The 18,465-nt window shown below is 44.5% G+C and overlaps 1 protein-coding gene across 1 annotated transcript in view; it reads right to left on the reverse strand.

The window, feature by feature from the left end:
* The window catches only part of AGXT (alanine--glyoxylate aminotransferase), an 879,854-nt gene that overhangs the window by 119,637 nt on the left and 741,752 nt on the right, over positions 1-18,465 (reverse strand). The window lies entirely within an intron of this gene.

An 18,465-nucleotide genomic window follows, 5' to 3' on the forward strand; every position in this document is an offset into this window, starting at 1 on the left:
TGGTTGTTGCATACTGGCAACCCAGTATTTCACCCTCAATTGGCATACTGGTGCCCCCTTATAAGTCCCTAGTATGTAGTACCCAGGGCATTGGAGTTTCAGGGGATCCCTATGGGCTGCAGCATATATTTTGCCACCCATAGGGAGCCCATGCTAAGGCTTCTGCAAGACTTCCATTGCACCCTTTTACTGCCATTTACACTGCACCAGGTCACTTATAAGACACCCCTAAGGCAGGCCCTCCATCACTGAGGGCAGGGTGCGGAGTACCTGTGTGTGAGGGCACCTCGGCACTAGCAGAGGTGCCCCCACGAATTCCAGGACCATTTTTCCATACTTCGTGAGTGTGGGGATGCCATTTTATGCGTGTACTGGACATAGGTCACACCTTATATCCAGATACAAAAAGATGGTAAATCAGAAAATAGGCATGTTTGGTATCAAACCTGTTGAAATCATACCCCGAGGTTTTTGCAAACCTGAGTTTTTTCAGGCAGCCCCAGCTGCTGCCACCTCACAAACAGGTTTCTTCCCTCCTGTTGCTTGAAAAGCTTGAGCCTAGGAGGGCAGAACAAAGGATTTCCTTTGGAAGAGAGGTGTTACACCCTCTTTGGAAATAGGTGTTACAGGCTTGGGAGGGATAGCCTCCCCAAGCCATTGGAAATGCTTTGAAGGGCACATTTGGTGCCCTCCTTGCATAATCAAGTATACACAGGTTCAGGGACCCCCCAGTCTCTGCTCTGGTGCAAAACCTGACAAAGGGAAAGGGAGTGACCACCCCCCCTGTCCATCACCACCCCAGGAGTGGTGCTCAGACCTCCTCGAGAGAATCCCTGGGTTTTGCCATCTTGGATTCCAAGTTGGCAGGGAACTCTGGGAGCATCGGAGTGGCCAGTGCCAACAGGTGACATCAGAGCCCTCCCATGATAGGTGCTTTCCTGGTTAGGTGACCAATCTCTCTTTTAGGGCTATTTAGGGTCTCTCCTTTGGGTGGTTCTTCAGATTCAGATTGCAAGACTCCAGCAGGAATCCTCTGCACTCTCCACTTTGACTTCTCACTGAAGAAACTGCATCTGGACCCACCAGGAACTCTACAAGCTGCAACAAAGAAGCAAGACTCCTTCTGCAACATTGTATCTTCAGCTCCTGCTAGCAACAGCCCGTCTTTAGCCTGCATGAGAAGAGCAAAGGAATCTCTCTTGTGGTTAAAGAGTCACCCCCGCTTCAGCAGGCACAGACTGCAATGACCACTGGTTGTGTGGATCCCCTCTCCTGCTGAGCTGCGTGGATCCTGCATCACGGGTGGTGGACTGAAGTGGTCCGGACAGTCCCCTCTTAACTGTCCAACTTTGGTGGAGGTAAGAGCCTGTCTCCTGACACAAGACCTTACCCCTGTGCACTGCGTGTTGTGCAGCTGCCTAGGCTTGTTGGCATCCTTCCTCCAAGTCTTTCATGCATCTTGTAGCTCTGGCCCTAGCACTCTATCCTGCGATGCACAGCTTCCTGAGTGGTTCTCAAGCTGCATGGGAGCCTTTGTTGTAGTGCTGCGTGGGCCTCTTCTGCAACTTTCTTGTTTCCATCCTGTGGGACTCCTGTGTGCGCTGTCTGGTCTTCTGTGGGCTTTCTGAGTTTTTGAGAGCCCCCTCTGACACCCCTTCTTGGGTAGAGTCCACTTGGTCCCTCCTGGTCCCAGGCAGTGCCATTTCCCGCTAACAGCGAGCTTTACGTGTGCCAAGGCTTGTTGGCGGACTCCAGTGACGCAAACCTGACTACAATCCTCCATACAGCGTGGGACATCTTGGGTACAGTGCTGACTTCTTCACCAGTGGTTCTCCTTTTGCACCTTCTTCCGGGTTAGCAGGGGCTCCTGTTCTTCCTGGACTCTTCTGTGCTTCTTGGACTTGGTTCCCTTCTTCCACAGGTCCTCTGGTCCAGGAATCCACTGTTGGTATCTTGCAGTCTCTTCTGGTTCTTGCATAATCCTTCTTTTCATTTCTGTGTGTTTTCTAGGAAACTTACTGTGATTTACTCCTGCTTTCCTGGCCACTGGGGTGGGTTGTAATACTTACCTTTGGTGTTTTCTAGTACTCCCAGCGCCCCTCTACACACTACACTTGCCTAGGTGGGTAGTGTTCCCCCAGGCCCATTTCTAACTATTGTGATTTTCACTAATTGCACTGTTCTCTAACTGTGTTTATGTCTATTTCTGCATACTAGTGGATATAATTTGTGTATTACTTACCTCCTAAGTACTAGAGTATAGTCTCTATGGTATTTTTGGTATTTGTGTCACCAAAATAAGTACCTTTATTTTTGTAACACTGAGTATTTTCTTTCATGTGTGTGAGTACTGTGTGACTCCAGTGGTATTGCATGAGCTTTGCATGTCTCCTAGATAAGAATTGGCTGCTCAGCTAAAGCTACCTCTAGAGAGCCTGGCTTCTAGACACTGCCTACATTTCGCTAATAAGGAATAATTGGACCTGTTATAATGTGTAAGTACCATAGGTACCCAGGCCAGCCTTCTACACACCTCTACTAAATTCTCCATCATTTATAATTCCTTTGACTCATCCAAAACCCCATTTGTAGGAGGCTGGCCTGGCTTATAGTGGCTACCTGATGGTACTTACACCTTGTGCCAGGTCCATTTATCCCTTATTAGTAGATTAGTAGTGTTCTAGCATCTTAGGCCGATAGAGGTAGCTATAGCAGAGCAGCTTAGGCTGAACTAGGAGACATGCAAAGCTCCTACTATACCACTTATATATTATAGCACTATATCACAAGAAACACAATACTCAGAGTTACTAAAAATAAAGGTACTTTATTTTAGTGCCAATGTGCCATAAATATCTCAGAGGATATACTCCCTTAGGAGGTAAGCAAAATACACAAAATATACACACAAACTAAAATCAGGTAAGTAAACAGTTAGAAAAATAGTGCAAACACTGTAGAATGCAATAGGCCTAGGGGCAATACAAACCATATACTCTGAAATTGGAATGCAAACCACAAATGGACCCCTAGGCTAGTGTAGTGTGTAGAGGGTCACTGGGAGTGTAAGAAAACACTAAGGGTGTCCAAGATACCCCACCCCAAGACCCTGAAAAGTAGGAGTAAAGTGATACTACTTCCCCAGAAACACACTAAACTTGTGATAGAGGATTCTGCAAAGACCGCACTGACTGCAAAGCACTGAAGGCAGATTCCTGGACCTGAGGACCTGCAAAGGAAGGGGACCAAGTCCAAGAGTCATGAGTGTCTAGGGGGGCAGGAGCCCACTAATCCCTGGATGAAGGTGCAAAATGGCTGCCTCTGGATGGAAGATGCTGAAGATTCTACAACAACGAAAGGTGCTAGGAACTTCTCCTTTGTGCAGAAGATGTCCCACGGAGTGCTGGAGGATGCAGCAGTTTCTTTGGAGAAAGACCGCAAACAAGCCTTGCTAGCTGCAAAGTTCGCGGTTGAAGAAAAAGGGTGCTGCCCGGGCACAGGAAGGACCAGGAGGTCGCAACTTGGGAGAGGAAACAGAGGGGGCCCTCAACAACACAGAGAGCCCACGCACAAGAAGGCTGCACCCACAGAAGTCCTTGAACACGGGTTCAAGAAGACTGAGCACGGCGTTCGTCTCAGCACTACAAAAGAGGGTCCCACGAATCCGGTGATCAACTCAGCGAGTTGAGCAATGGAGGACGGAGTGCTGGGGACCTGGGCTAGGCTTTGCACAAAGAATTCCATGCAAAAGCACACAGGAGCCCTAGCAGATGCAGTTCAAGCGGTGCACAGGATTACTGTCTGGAGAGGGGAGGCAAGGACTTACCTCCTCCAAATTTGGACAGAAGGACCGCTGGACAGTCTGGGTCACTTGGGTCCACCACCTGTGTTCCAGGGGCCACGCTCGTCAGGATGAGAGGGGTCCCAGAGTATCAGTGACGCTGAAGTTTGGTGCCTGCTGGAGCAGGGGGAAGATTCTGTCGACCCACAGGAGATTTCTTCTTGGCTTCCAGTGCAGGGTGACGGCAGACAGCTTCCAGAGGATGCACCAGCAGGAAACAGTTGAGAAAGCCGGGAGGATTAGGCGCTACAATGTCATTGGTAGTGATGACGCAGAAATAAAGGGTTTACATTTATTAACGCTTAAACGTAGTGCTGCAATAATCAAGAGTGACTTTAACCGAACTAATAAAGATTGTACGGGGACAAAATGTGCCCTCAGAGTAGTTTGCCAACATTTATAAGCGTGCTTTATGTAATGTGATGTATTAGAAGTGCACTAATCCGACATAATCATAAACGTGTGCTATGATTTGCTTGTTTGAAATGTTTTAGCTTAGCATTACTTTAATGGAGGCTTCGGCCTAGTTGCCTGGTCTCACGATTTAGATGCTCGTATTTTTCCAATGTGCTTATAAACGTGTATTTCTGCTTGAAGCTGTACTTTTCCACTGAGATCGTTCACATGCTTATCTTAAGGTTTCGTGCCAGCCTGGCATTTTTCTCTTAGCTCCAAGGTCAATCTGCAGGTGCGGACAATGGAAGCTCTGAAAATGAGTTAATTGGTATAAAATGTTGCAACTTACGTACCCGTCTCCAAGGATAATGTATGCTTAAGTAAAAGCTTGAGAACTGTTGTTTTTGATTGGATAATTTGAAGCCAACCTATGAACCCTCCAATGGAAGACCCTACTGGATTTGAACTGTTGTCTATTTAAACCAGGTGCACGAGAAGAAAGTAGCCATTGAAGCCATTAAAGCCATTGAAGCCATTATTGCCGTTACCCGCCATTTTGCAGCTAATATGGCCCACCTTGCTGCGACGCCATTTTGAGAGACTTTGATTCTTTCTCTAATCGAGAGAAAGAGACTTAAATGATTCTTACCCTAGAGATTTTAAACTTTGATTTATCCCTTTGCATGAAGTAGTAGTTTATTTTGCCGCCGTGAGGCAACTGCCCCGTCCACCCCTGCCCCTTTGCCCCGTCCCATGCTGATCGAGAAACGGTACCTGTGAGACGAAGACTTCCTTGAATGCTGATTCTAATTGGTAAATATGAAAGGACATTGTACAATTGCATTGTGTTTCTTTTAGGTAACCAACTGCTGATTTTTGATAAGAGCCCTAGTTAGGAGTTTTTTTCTAAATTAATGTTGCTAAATTGTTTTTGCATGAAGTCCCACATGCCGATGCTAATTTGAGGTTAGATGAGGATTCCTTTTGTTGCACGATGCAATTTGAGACCTTGTTATGCTGACTAAATGTATGCAATTAGCTCATTACAGATTATAGTTTTAGTGATTTGCATTGCCATCATCGAATGCCTTGTTATTCAAATGCTGCATAGACTGCACTTGTTTCGTCGTTATGGACAGCTATTAATGTTCATCTACGTTTATCATTTGGTGTTGAGACACATCTATATTGTGCTAGCTTTGTTAATATAGGGAAATAAATTCATTAACTTTGAATAAACTGGTGTGGTTATTCATGACCGGAAGGTCATGGTTCGCCGAAATGTATTCTGGATTAATTGTTAAGTGTTATGTTGATCAGGGCATTGCTTATGTTCGTTATTGATTATTGACTACATTAAATTGACTGATCTCGGGTGAAGAGAGTCCCACTTAGCCAAAAGATTCATCGGCCTAAAGAGCGTCCAAAATACAGGTAAATTATTAGTACGGAACGCTCTATCAGTAGATGGTAGCAGAGGACGGTTTAGACTTTTGGGACCCTACTCGAAACATACATGGTGTTGAATTAACGGTTTCGACTTTTGAGATCCCACTCGAGAAGTTGAATTAGATTTTCTTGGGTAAAACAGATTGAGAAAATGATGATGGGCTAAGTCCACCGCGACTTTCCCGGGATCTCGGAGCTTGCGAATGAAGAGAATGGAGGTGTGAGATCAGCGTTGGTGGTACTAGTGATGGTATGAGTGAAGTTAGGATTTTGCGCTTGCACAGCTTATTGCCGCAGATTGTGTGAAAAGGTTGCGAGGATTTTAGAGAATAGCGGAGGTGCGACTCCGAGTGTAGGAGTAGGGAAGTCGTCGAACTTCATAGAAATAGCGGAGGTGCGACTCCGAGTGTGAGAGTAGGGAAGTCGTCGAACTTCATGTGCATGTGGCGCTTCGTGCATAAAAAGGTCCACGTGGTTGTTGTTGTTGAGACGGGCCCTGCGAGGTCAAGAGACTCCGGAGTATGTTGAAAAGTGTATGAGACACTTGTTTATGTTGTGGTCTGGTCGGTTTAGTAGGTTGATCGGGCGTGGTCAACGAGTCGGTACGTGTGTTAAGGAAGTGAAAGAAACTTCGACTTCGGGCTTTGACAAATTCTAAGTGCACTAGAATAGATCACTGACAAGTTGAGAGCAGTCTGCGGGTCAGATTTTGCTTGCGAAAGTGGGGACCGAGAAAGATGGAATAACTGCCGAGGCTAGTGAAAAATCCCTAAGGTCCTGAAGCAATTGTGTTACCCCTCCTGTAGTAAACCGACAGATCTGTTTTATATTTTTGGTAGCTCGCGATACATGCCAGAAGTTGTTACGAGAGGAGCTGAGTGAAGGAGGACTAGCCGCGAGGCTTTGTCAGCCGCAGTGTGTGTGAGTGTGACGTCACTAGGAGCCGCGCTGTGATAGGTTGGTTGTAGAGAAGGGTCGCGCACGGATTGGACGCAGTCCGTGGGGCTCGATTGGAAGGGGAAAGGCAAGCGAAGAGTATTCCGGGAATTAAAAGTCACTCATTGATTACAAACTTTGTGAAATAAAAAGACTAGAAAATGAAATTTTTTAAAGCATTAAAGAGTGCGATGAAGGGGGAGTCTTACATTAAAGCGAGCGTAGGAGAGGAGACGCCGCCCGAAGGTACACCAGCTTACATTGTAATGGAGGAAAAGGGGGTAGCTCCGTGTCTTTGGCTAAAGCAATGGCACAAGCTGACAGAGAAACATGGGAGCGTAGCGTTCCCGGTCCATGGGACATTCAATATAAGGATCCTAGAGAATTTGAGATTCGCGATGTACGACATGAAGGTACCTCCAAGGCCAGCACAGTTTGAGGCTCTAGCAAATTGGGAACTAATGGCTAGACAGCAGCAGCAAAATAAGTTCGAGACTAGGATAAGGAAGGTAGAAAAGACACTAGCGGACGCTAGGTGGGATAATGCACAGAAGGTGTGGAGGTCAGATGTATTGCAGGGGATAAAATTGTTTCCCGCAATTACTAAGGAAGAAGAGGAGACAGGTAAGAAAGCTACCTGTAAGACAAACAGGAGGTGTTCCAAGGATAGAGAGGAAGAGGAAAAGTTGAGAAGAGGAGTCAGAGGATGAGGAGTTAATAATGCAATTGCTGAACGACCGTCCACCACCTTATGCAGAGAGTGGACAAGGTCCAAGTACCAGTTCTGCCCCTCCGGCACCGGTACAGAACAGTGAAACTCAGAGTTCAGGAGCATCATCGGGATCTAAGGACCCGAGTTTAATGTTCACCCCGCAGATACCGCAGGTTAGGAGAATATATCCAGATGTGCCCATATTGAAACCAGCAGAAAATTATCAGCCGCAGGTCCCAAGGTACTACAGCAGTGACAACAGTACGGGAATGATTCTAGATCCAACCGTAATGGGAGGACAGAATGGTCACAACCCAACACTGGCACAAGCTGAATCAACCCAGTTTTTGATGCCTCAAAAGCAGATGCAGGGGGGAAACGCACATGCTCAGATGACGGGGAGTCAGATGGGCATGCCGGCAATGATGACCCATAGTGTGGGAATGAACTTGTCTCAGAACATGGGGAATGGACAGAACCCAGATTTGATATCACTACCCATTACTGTAGGTCCACCGGAACCTTTGTACAGTCAGCCTAACTTAGGTATGAGCGGTCAGGGATCAATGCTGCAGAATGGGACAGAAAGGAGGTGCATAGAAAACACTCCAGGGATAACTCCGATAGCGGCTCAGCCGACTGGATCTGGGTCCTTGATGGAGTTTAGTCCCATATGTGCTCAGTAAACACTGGTGAGGTCGAGTCCCCCACTGATGATACCGCTATCATCGAACACTGAAAAGTTGCTGCAACCATCAATGGCAGTCGATGTGAATGCTACACTGATGGGGTTGAATGCGCAACAGCTGACACAGTGGTTCAACAGTCTGAATTCCACACAAAGCTCAGCCAGTGGGAAGGGGGAAGATTATCTGAATAGGGTCAGGTTGAACATGGAAGCACAAGAGTTGGTGGAAGGGACTATGGGTGTGAATAGATTAGAGTCCTACTCGGAAGAAGAGCTGAGGTATCTATGTCCCAGGATTACGAGAGAAGTGAACAAGGTACATAGAAGCTTGCAAGAAATAGCTGACAAAAACGGGGTTGATATAGACAAGACGAAACACTTGAGCAGGAGCTACAGGTTGGATTTTGGGACCACAGATTTTGAACACATGAGGTCAGCAGGCATGAAGGCGCACCTTAGGGAATTGTTGCAGAGTGCGCAAGTGTGGAGGTGCTTAGACAAATGGGAAAGCAGATGGGTAAAGAGAAAGGAAAAGAGGAAAGACAGTGTCCCAGAGCTCAACGAGAAAAGACCACAGAGTAGTGATGCAGTAACCATGTTACCAATGAGGGAGACAGCAGGGGGAAAATTAATACATGTACCATGGCACAGAAGCGACATTCAGTCTTTTACGGATGATTTCCCCAAACTGAGAGAGAAACCGATTGAATGGTATCAACAGACTGATAGGTTTGTGAAGCTTGCAAAATGTCTCTGGGAAGACCTGAACACTCTCTTTGAGATTGTGGTTCCGGCAGACTTGTGGGAGGATTGCAAAAGAGCTGTAGGTTGGCCGACAAGTGAACCAGAGAGAGACAGGGATACGGGTGCACCATCACCTATGGTGATGAGCCTGTACTACAAGGTGATTGAGCATTTGAAGACGAAGGTTGCCGCGAAAAATGTGGATTGGCAGAAGATCGATCGAACTGCCCAAGAGGCTATAGAGTCGATCCATAGTTACTATGAGAGGTTGTTGAAGGCGTTCAAGAACTACAGTGGCACGGAAACAATAGAGGCGAAGGACATGCTTCATTTTGTGTTTAGATTTGTGGAAGGGCTGAGACCAGAGATAAGTCAGATGATAAAGTCGCATTTGATTTGTTGGCAGTCGAAACCTATTGATGAGGTGTTGAATTATGCGAAATACTGTAGTGACGAAATTGAAGTGAAACAGAAAAAGTTGAAAGAGAAAGTGATGATGATGCAGCTTAAAGCAGCTCAGACAGGTCTGCAAGGGTTGCAAGGGTTGCAAGGGTTCCAACAACAGGTACCGCAGCCGCAGTTGCAGGGAAATATGATGTTTCAGCCACAGGCGAGAGGCAGAGGCAGAGGAGGTTTTGTGAATAATGGTCCGGATTTGAACACTGTTGTGACTCCGAATGGTGTGCAGGCATTGAAAAAGGTGATGCCGTGTCACGTGTGCGGAATTGTCGGTCATTGGAAACGCGAGTGCCCGATGGTGGTGCAGGAAGGTGCAGGTGTTGGTCAGCAAAACAATGATGTCAATGCATTTCAGACAATGAGGGGACCGAAAATGAGAGGTCCAAACCCAAATTTTCAGACCATAAATCAGCTGCAGGGATTACAGCCCATGCAGCCGCAGCAGATGCAGATGCCCCGTATGCAGATGACGCAAATGCAGCCAATGCAACAGCAGTTTCCCATGGTACCTAATCAGCAAATGCAAATACCTTTGGCACCAATGAGTCAGCAGCAAGTGATGGTTCCTCCACAGGTCTCGGGTCAGGTAATGAATACAAATGGCACCGTACAACAGTTCCCATTACACAGTGAGAGTGGAATAAACAATGTATGGGAGAGTGAAAGTTCAGGAGAGGAAGGAGATTGTGTGCTTGCAGCATCCTTGGAAGTTGATCAAAAGGGTCCGTACGTGGAGGGAAGAGTAATGGGTCATCGTGTCTCATTTTTGGTTGACACAGGAGCCACACGTTCAACTGTTAAGAGCATTGAAGTACCAAATTTGCCACTCTCAGGGAGAACAGTTCAAGTGGTGGGAGTAGCAAACAGGCACCTGACAAACCCAATTACAGATCCGGTACCAGTCAGCATTGCTAACTATCAAGGGTTACATAAATTTGTGGTATGTGACTCAAGCCCGATAGCACTGTTAGGGAGAGACCTATTGTGCAAATTGGGTTGTTCGATTATGTGTTCGAACGATGGAATAAAAATTCAGACGAGCAGTGATGGGGAAGAAGAGGACAGTGTAGAGGGGGATGAGATGGAAACTGTCGATGAAGAGTATCCTCTGATTTGTCTTTTCCCGATGATAACTGAAGAAGATATTCCATCTGAATTACGGGAAACAGTCGGAAAGGAAGTGTGGGATATGACAGGGAAAGAGGTGGGATTGATGAAAGGAGTGGAACCAGTGAAAGTGACTGTAAAGCCCAATGCAACCTTTCCCCAGACGCCACAATACCACATGGCACAAGACACCCTCATGAAAGTTGCCCAACTCATTGATGAATTTGTAAAGCAGGGAGTACTGAAAGAAGTGTTAAGCAGTCCATGTAATTCACCAATCATGGGACTAATAAAGCCGAGTGGAAAGGTCCGAATTGTACAGGACTTGAGGAAAATAAATGACATCATAATTAAATGTTGCCCTGTCGTACCAAATCCAGCTGTGATAATGTTTCAAGTCCCTTGCGATGCCGAGTGGTTCTCAGTCATCGACTTGTCACAAGCATTCTTTTCGGTGCCTCTTCATGAGGACAGTCAATTTCTCTTTTGTTTCAAATTCTTAGACAGAGTGTACAGTTGGTGTCGAATTCCTCAAGGGTTTTCTGAGTCACCGTCAATATTCAATCAGATTCTAAAGAAAGACTTGGAAGCATTAGAATTGCCATTCGAGTCAACCCTAGTACAGTACATCGATGACTTACTGATTGCATCAAAGACAGAAAGTGGCTGCACAGCCGATACCATCGCTCTGTTGAACCATTTGGGAAGGAATGGACACAAGGTGTCTCCTTCCAAATTGCAGTTCTGTCAGAAGAAAGTGAAATACTTGGGTCACCAGATAGAGAAAGGGTCACGGAGAATAATGAAGGAAAGAATAACGAGTGTACTTCAAATGAGTCCACCAAAGACAAGGAGGGAGGTGAGGAAGTTTTTGGGAATGGTAAGCTACTGTCGTCAGTGGATTCCCAACTTCTCAACTCTAGCAAAGCCTTTACTGAAGCTGACCCAGAAGGATGCCTTGGATCAAATTGAGCTGAAAGGGGATGAGATGGATGCTTTTATCGAATTGAAAGAATGCATGTGCAGGGCTCCAGCTTTAGGTATGCCTGATAACACAAAGCCTTTCACATTGTTTTGTCATGAACGTGATGCATGTTCTTTGTCTGTCTTGACTCAAGCCCATGGTGGCATAAACAGACCAGTAGCGTATTTTTCAGCTACTTTGGATCCGGTCGCAGCAGCACTTCCAGGGTGTTTGCGCGCTGTAGCAGCAGTTGGTATCAGCCTCACTCAGAGTGAAGGAATAGTGATGGGACACCCAGTAACAGTCATGGTCCCTCACTCAGTTGAGATACTTTTGACCCGCTCCCGAACGCAACACATGACTGGAGCAAGACTCACAAGGTATGAAACGATAATTCTGGGCTCACCGAATGTGCAGCTGAAAAGGTGCACTACGCTGAATCCAGCAACCTTGCTTCCCGGTGAAAATGCTGAAGTTGAGAACGCTGAAGACGTCGAGCATGACTGCCTTCAGGTGACTGAATTTTGCACAAAACCTCGACCTGACATTAAGGATACTAAGCTCGATGAAAATGACCAAATTGTTTTCGTTGATGGTTCATGTCTAAGAGATGGGATGGGAATTTTGAAAGCAGGATATGCTGTATGTACTGTAACAGGTGTCTTGGAAGCGTCCTGGCTTCAAGGAGTCTATTCTGCACAAGTAGCAGAACTTGTAGCCCTTACAAGAGCATGTCAACTGTCTGCATTGATGAAAGTCACCATTTACACTGATAGTCAGTACGGGTTTGGAATTGTGCACGACTTTGGACAACTATGGTCACAGAGAGGTTTCCTGACTTCTTCAGGATCCCCAGTGAAAAACGGGGAGAGAATAAGGGAATTGTTACACGCCATTCAAATGCCAGCCGAAGTTGCAGTGGTAAAGTGTAGTGCTCATACAAAAGGACAGGACTATGTTTCTCTGGGAAATGCATATGCGGATCAAGTCGCAAGATTTTGTGCCTTGAACTGTATATTACTCAGAGATGAATGGAATTCGATAAGTGAACCAGAACTCGAACCAGCTGAAGCATTTGCCTTGAAGGTCGTAGATACAATGGATGAACTAAAAGCGTTACAGAATAACGTCAGGGAGGATGAAAGAGATTCCTGGATTAAGTCACAATGTATAAGGAGACCAGATGAGTTATGGGTTTCAAATGAGGGAAAATTTGTTTTGCCAAATGGTCTCTTATCGCAGCTAGTGCGGTTCTATCATGGGCAGGCTCACCTAGGGAGAGATGCTATGATAAGATTGTTCAAAACTGATTGGTTTAACCCCAGATTTCGTCAAGCTGCAGAAGCAGTTTGCCATCGATGTGTCATTTGTCAGCAGATGAACCCAGGGAAGGGAACGGTTGTGAACGCGAGCCACATTGGTAGGGCGAGCGGCCCATTTAGTAGAATGCAGATGGACTTCATTGAGATGCCTGTGCATGGAGGTCTGAAGTATGTGTTGGTGATTGTGTGCATTTTTAGTCACTGGATTGAGGCATACCCCACACGTAGAAATGACAGCCTTACAGTTGCAAAACTATTGTTGAGGGAGTTGATACCACGTTTTTGATTCCCGATCTCTTTAGAATCAGATAGGGGAAGTCACTTCAATAACGAGGTGATAAAGTTACTTTGCGCATTGATTGAACAATGCTATTCACACAGCAAAACTAAATACTACACAGCATGATAAGAGCATAATATAGAGTTATGATCAGTTGTATCCAACAGTCAAGCACCACACCCTGCTTCTCCTAATGTCTCTCAGTTCCGCTATGGTTGAGTTATTTCTACAGTTCAACTCTATATGGAGTGGGTGTGTTCATCAAAGGTGCAGAGTACGCAAAGCAGTCTCCCTTGTTAAGGGAGCAACTCAGTTCAATGCCTTTTTCAACCTTTTGTTTAAAAGTCTTACACAGTCTGGCAGTCTAAATTGTGTGTCAGTCTATGTCTACTGATGTATATCAAGACTGCATTTACCTGCTGCTGGTTGAGTTACAATTCAGTCTATGGCCGGAGCAGGACATGCACCTACAGTTGCAGTGCTGATCTTTTGTTCAGGTCAGGGTTTGTGGAGCAGACTCACTGGAAAGTTCTGTGCTCTCTTTCCAATCTTTGGCCAATGATGCCTTCATGGCTGGCTGCAGAGATGTGGTCAGATTTAGCCTCCCAGCCCAATTTTCTTCAAGATGATGTCTCTTTGGCTGTGCACCATTCAGACTGATCCAACTTTCCTGCTTTGGCAGTGATGCAGCTTTTCTTTTAACTGCTGGCAGGAGGGAACAATATCTCAAGCTTACAGGAGGCTACATGGTAAGAGAAGAATCCAAGCTCTAGTACAATGTTGATACTGTTCACTTGGGAACTGCACAGAGACTGGGAGTATCCCTTGACAGCACAGGTCTCACCTGGGACACTTTCTTTGTTCATCAGCTTCTTTTGGGTTATACACATACCAGCAACATGTTGTGCTCCTCTCCTACGGATAGTCTCTCCTCTTGAAGGTCCAAGAATACTTCTTCCCTCTCTCAGGAAGCAGGCAGGCTTTTAGGTTCTTTAGGCAGATCCACAGTCTTCCGTAGGAAAGTGTATACTTCAGGTGATATCCTCTCACCTCAAGGAGACAGGCAGACAACAACCTTGGTTATACAAGAGCTCGAGTATTTTGCGGAACACACTCTTTGTTGGTAGTTTGTGTCCTGCTTTTACACACAATTTCAAGACAGTGGACATGGGCCCACTATCCAAGTTTTCAGAACCTGTTTTAGTTTGTTCTTGTAAAAATGTAAATTTCATGCAGCTCATTAGACAACGCCTATGTGGTACGTGATGGCTTTCGCAGCAGGTAGCGTGGCGTAAACGTAAACCGAGCCTTTGTGTCAACTCTACAAGGTTTTTTTTCCACACCAGTGAGTGACAAGAGTGAACTTAGTTCAGTGCCACAGCACTGAATGTGAAAGGCAGGTTAATGTTTCCTCGCAGAACTCCACACAATACATAATTTAGGTGGTGTCAATGCTTTTGGGTTACTAACAGGGAGCACTGTAATTCAGGATCATTAGAAACTGAATATTTATAGGAAAATAGCTATTTTAAAATGCTGCGGTCTGGTGCTCATAGCAATGGCAACATCACAGAAGATAAAAAGCAGCTAAGCTTTTCAAATAACGGTGAAAACAGGGAAAATCATAACATCACAATTTATGGCCCTTAACACCCTCACTGTGCTATCTCTAAGTGCTATGCTAGTTCTAGCAGATGAATTAAAAACAGGCCTGAGTTTTGGAGGTGTTGGGCATACCTGAACAAGAGGGTTTGTTGTCTGTTTGGAATAGCCTACTGGCTATTTCAAGCACAGGGCCGAAAGCTAGGAGATTGCATCCGTGCGAGAAAACAATCCTGGCACCCGTTAAGAGGCATTACAGAGTAATAGTCTTGCAAGAGGCTTCTTCTGTAGTGATGGAATCTGGTGCTGTGCTCATCTGAATCTACTTCAGTGACCTGGGTGAAGTTTCTCTTCTACGTAGTCAATTGGTAGTCATTATTGATTGTGTCCTATCTAAGATATAATTTCCAACATTTAGTTAGGAATGTCTTGACATAATAATTTACATCACTGGATGTACTAATAAGATAGAAATACATCAATAAATACTACATTGTTTGGGTTATGGTAATGTGACATTGAAAAAGGCATCTGTCACAGACTGATGTTGCACTGGGATATTTGTCTATGTTATTGACAGGAGACTATGGCAGATTTAGAGGCCAAAGAATGTGAAATATTTACAGTTCCTCAGGAAGATAAAGACCATCCTGTTTTAGACCTAGGAAGTTAAAGACCGACATTACTAGACAGGGCTATGACAAAATGGATTCTCAGCCTGCACAAGATGGAGTTTGCATTTATGTGTTCAAGAACCTAAAACTAAAATAAAGAAGCCTAAAAGCATGTGATTAAAATAAATAAAATGATAGAATTTTCGAAGGAATAGTCATACGATTTATGACATTCCTGGAACATTTTCTAAACTAGTCCCTAAATTATCACAAATGGGCTTTTGATTGTTCTTGTTTATCAGACAAATCCATTATACAGTAACAGAATATAAGCACATGCTAGAAACGTGCATATGATGATCTAGCAATTCATTACTTGTTATATGTTGAATAACACATGTCTCCAAACTGAAATAAAAAAGGGGTCTCTGTGCTGGAAGAAATGATCCTTACAAAAGGAGCGATATGGCTGGCTCCAATGCAAAGTATCCAAAATGTGGATAAAATAATAAAGTGTCAGATATCTGAACCTGGCTGTTACCAGCCTTCCCAAGTCAGTAATTAGTGACAGACTAAAAGACAGGCCTTGCTTAAAAAAACTTCTCATTTTGAACAACAGACACTTCAGTCCCACCTTCTACCATCTACCAAATTGCGAGGTTGGGAAGGACTTTAACAGCCCTTTGCTAACAAATCCTTCATTGAATTTTAATGGGAACTCCTGTTTCCATCCTCCATCATTTAATATTTGGGTCTTCACTCTCCAGCTACAGGAATGCAGGCAATACCCTTCCACTGCCTGTGGAAGTTGCCCTTACATTCCATCCTGTATGTGCCATGTTAAACCATGGGCATCCAAAATGGACCCCACTGTCCATGGTACTCATTCCAACAACACACACTCCTAATACTGTCCATGTTCCTCACACTCACTGCACACAAATGCATTCAACATGATCATAGGATGTCAGCACAAGATTCAATATTTCACATAGTAGCAGAACTTTACATTAGAGAGCTCAGTAAACTACAGTCTCACTGACACAGAGAGAACGGTCAGGTCATACTTCAGATTCACAAAATACGGTATGCTGCCACCAATACTTTTTTTGATACACCTAGGGCATTGGCTGTAGTCCATTGTCTGCTCCCACGATGCGCTTGCTGTGCCGCTCCAGATCTCAGAACAATGTCTGTACCCCACTTTACCAGGGACAGGCCTAGGCCTCACCTTACACAGTGCATTAGGGTCATACCAGGGCAATAATAAAAAATTAAAAGCTACACATTTCTACATTATGTTTGTAGAAGTTGATAGGCACCCACCCCTCTGTGACTTAATTGCACCGAGAACGTCTCTAAATGCAAAAAAGTGATCACAACTTCTAATATGAGCAACAGTGTTTTATTAGCATTAACCTTTGGGTATAGTTTCTTTGAATGCAAATCTGAGTGAGGGGTGCACATAAATGCCTGAAAAGTGGGAATACCAATTATCTTCCCGAAAGTGGACCTTTGGAATATTAAGTGAAAGTCTGTTGCAGTTTAACACAATTCACCAGAAAAAAAGGCCCCACAGAAGGTTATCATCTGTTGGAGGGATTCCAAGTTTCCTTTTTACCATTTTAACTTCTTTTGGGTCAGATCTTTGTATGCCCATATTAGCTTCCTGAATGTTAATATGGTTAATAATCTTATCCCTTTTCATTTTAAATATTAAATTGAACTTCTTTTCGTGTCACTCCTTATCATACCACCCTGCACCAACACTTTTCTTAGATGGTTCTACATTTGTGTGTGATGTGTGAAAGGAGAATGTATTCATATCATGATCTGGGTGTGGATCTCAACCACCTCCGATGTTGGACCAGATAATGGAATCACTCAAGTAAAGGTGTTGCATTAGAGAATATAATTGGCAGAGTCGGACCCAAATCAATGATACTCCAATGGAGAAGTCTGTAATTATTAGGCATGGCTGCATGCATCTCTGTGCACATAAAGAGGTATAGACAGTGCCTGTGATACTCTCAAGGTATCAATTGCTTTTAATTTTTGGATCGACTGCCATAGTCCTCTTGAGGAGTTAGAGCTCCACAATGTTTAAAAGGAAATTAATGTGGCTTCCTAAACTTTGTGCTCAATAAGTGGGGAAGGAGGAGGTGTCAAAAACTGTTCTACCCTTACAGTCCCTGACTCCATACTCTGTTCTAGTTTTGCAAAATAAATCTTCGTACTGTGCAAGTTGAGCAAAGATGTCATTGCTGATTGTAATTGCACAGCATACTGCAATGAACAACTATTTATTCCACTTCATTGGGTGTAAAACATTTTTGTTTATTACATTTTTTAACAGTCAACTTAACATATGGATCACAGACTATACAGGACCAAACTATTTATTTACAAATTCCTTTTTCCTGCTAGATTCCATCCTTGTAATGGTAATACTTTGCATTCTACTCTATTTAACCTAATTGTATTTTGTATTTGTACTTCTATCAAAGCTTTGAATAATATAAATCTGAGAGCTCATTTTAAAGTCTATCTCTGAACAGTAACTTAATAATGAATCGTGTATAAAGCCTCAGAACTCTAGGCGTTGGTGACCAGCCTAATTTTACATGGAATAAATGTCACTTTTTCACGATTGTGGTTAGATTACACGTAAAACCAGTCCCTGCTTGATCCCATGCACTTTTCTTTCTTTTAAACAGTCCTCCAACATCATGCTTTTAGTCACATCTAAGCAGTCCGTTTATCTACTACAAGCAAACATAGCAAATACTCAGTTAAATGTTGTTGAATAAGTGAAATCTTGGACCCTTACCTGAAATACTATTTATTGAAGGTCTCCCTCTCAGATGCAAATGTCATACTGAGGATGGGAGGTTGGTTCAATGAAACACACCTGAGGTTTTAGGAACCTGAAACCTATTTCAGGACAAGCCTGAGAGAGACTTCAGAGGTTACTCTAAAAATATAGGTTAACTATACAAAGGTGTACTTACGTGAAAACGTGGTTGCCCTGCTTGGTGTGTTAACCAAATTAGGAGTGCCTAAGGAGGCGGTCTCAGATAGGGGCACAAATTTTGTCTGCCTATCTGAAAGCAATGTGGGATAAGTGTGGTGTTACCTATAAGTTCACCACCCCTTATTAGCCCCAAACCAGTGGTCTGGTGGAGAGTTTTAACAAGCCCCTGAAAGGCAGGATACTGGGTTTGTCTGTCAAACTGAGGAGGAGATGGGATGTTCTCCTTCCATGCCTGATGTTTGCATACAGGGAGGTGCCACAAAAGGGAGTTGGCTTTACTGTTTGGGCACCCTGTAAGGGGCCTGTTGTGTTTGGTG

The sequence above is a fragment of the Pleurodeles waltl genome, chromosome 11 (assembly GCF_031143425.1).
Source record: "Pleurodeles waltl isolate 20211129_DDA chromosome 11, aPleWal1.hap1.20221129, whole genome shotgun sequence".
Classification (NCBI taxonomy): domain Eukaryota; kingdom Metazoa; phylum Chordata; class Amphibia; order Caudata; family Salamandridae; genus Pleurodeles; species Pleurodeles waltl.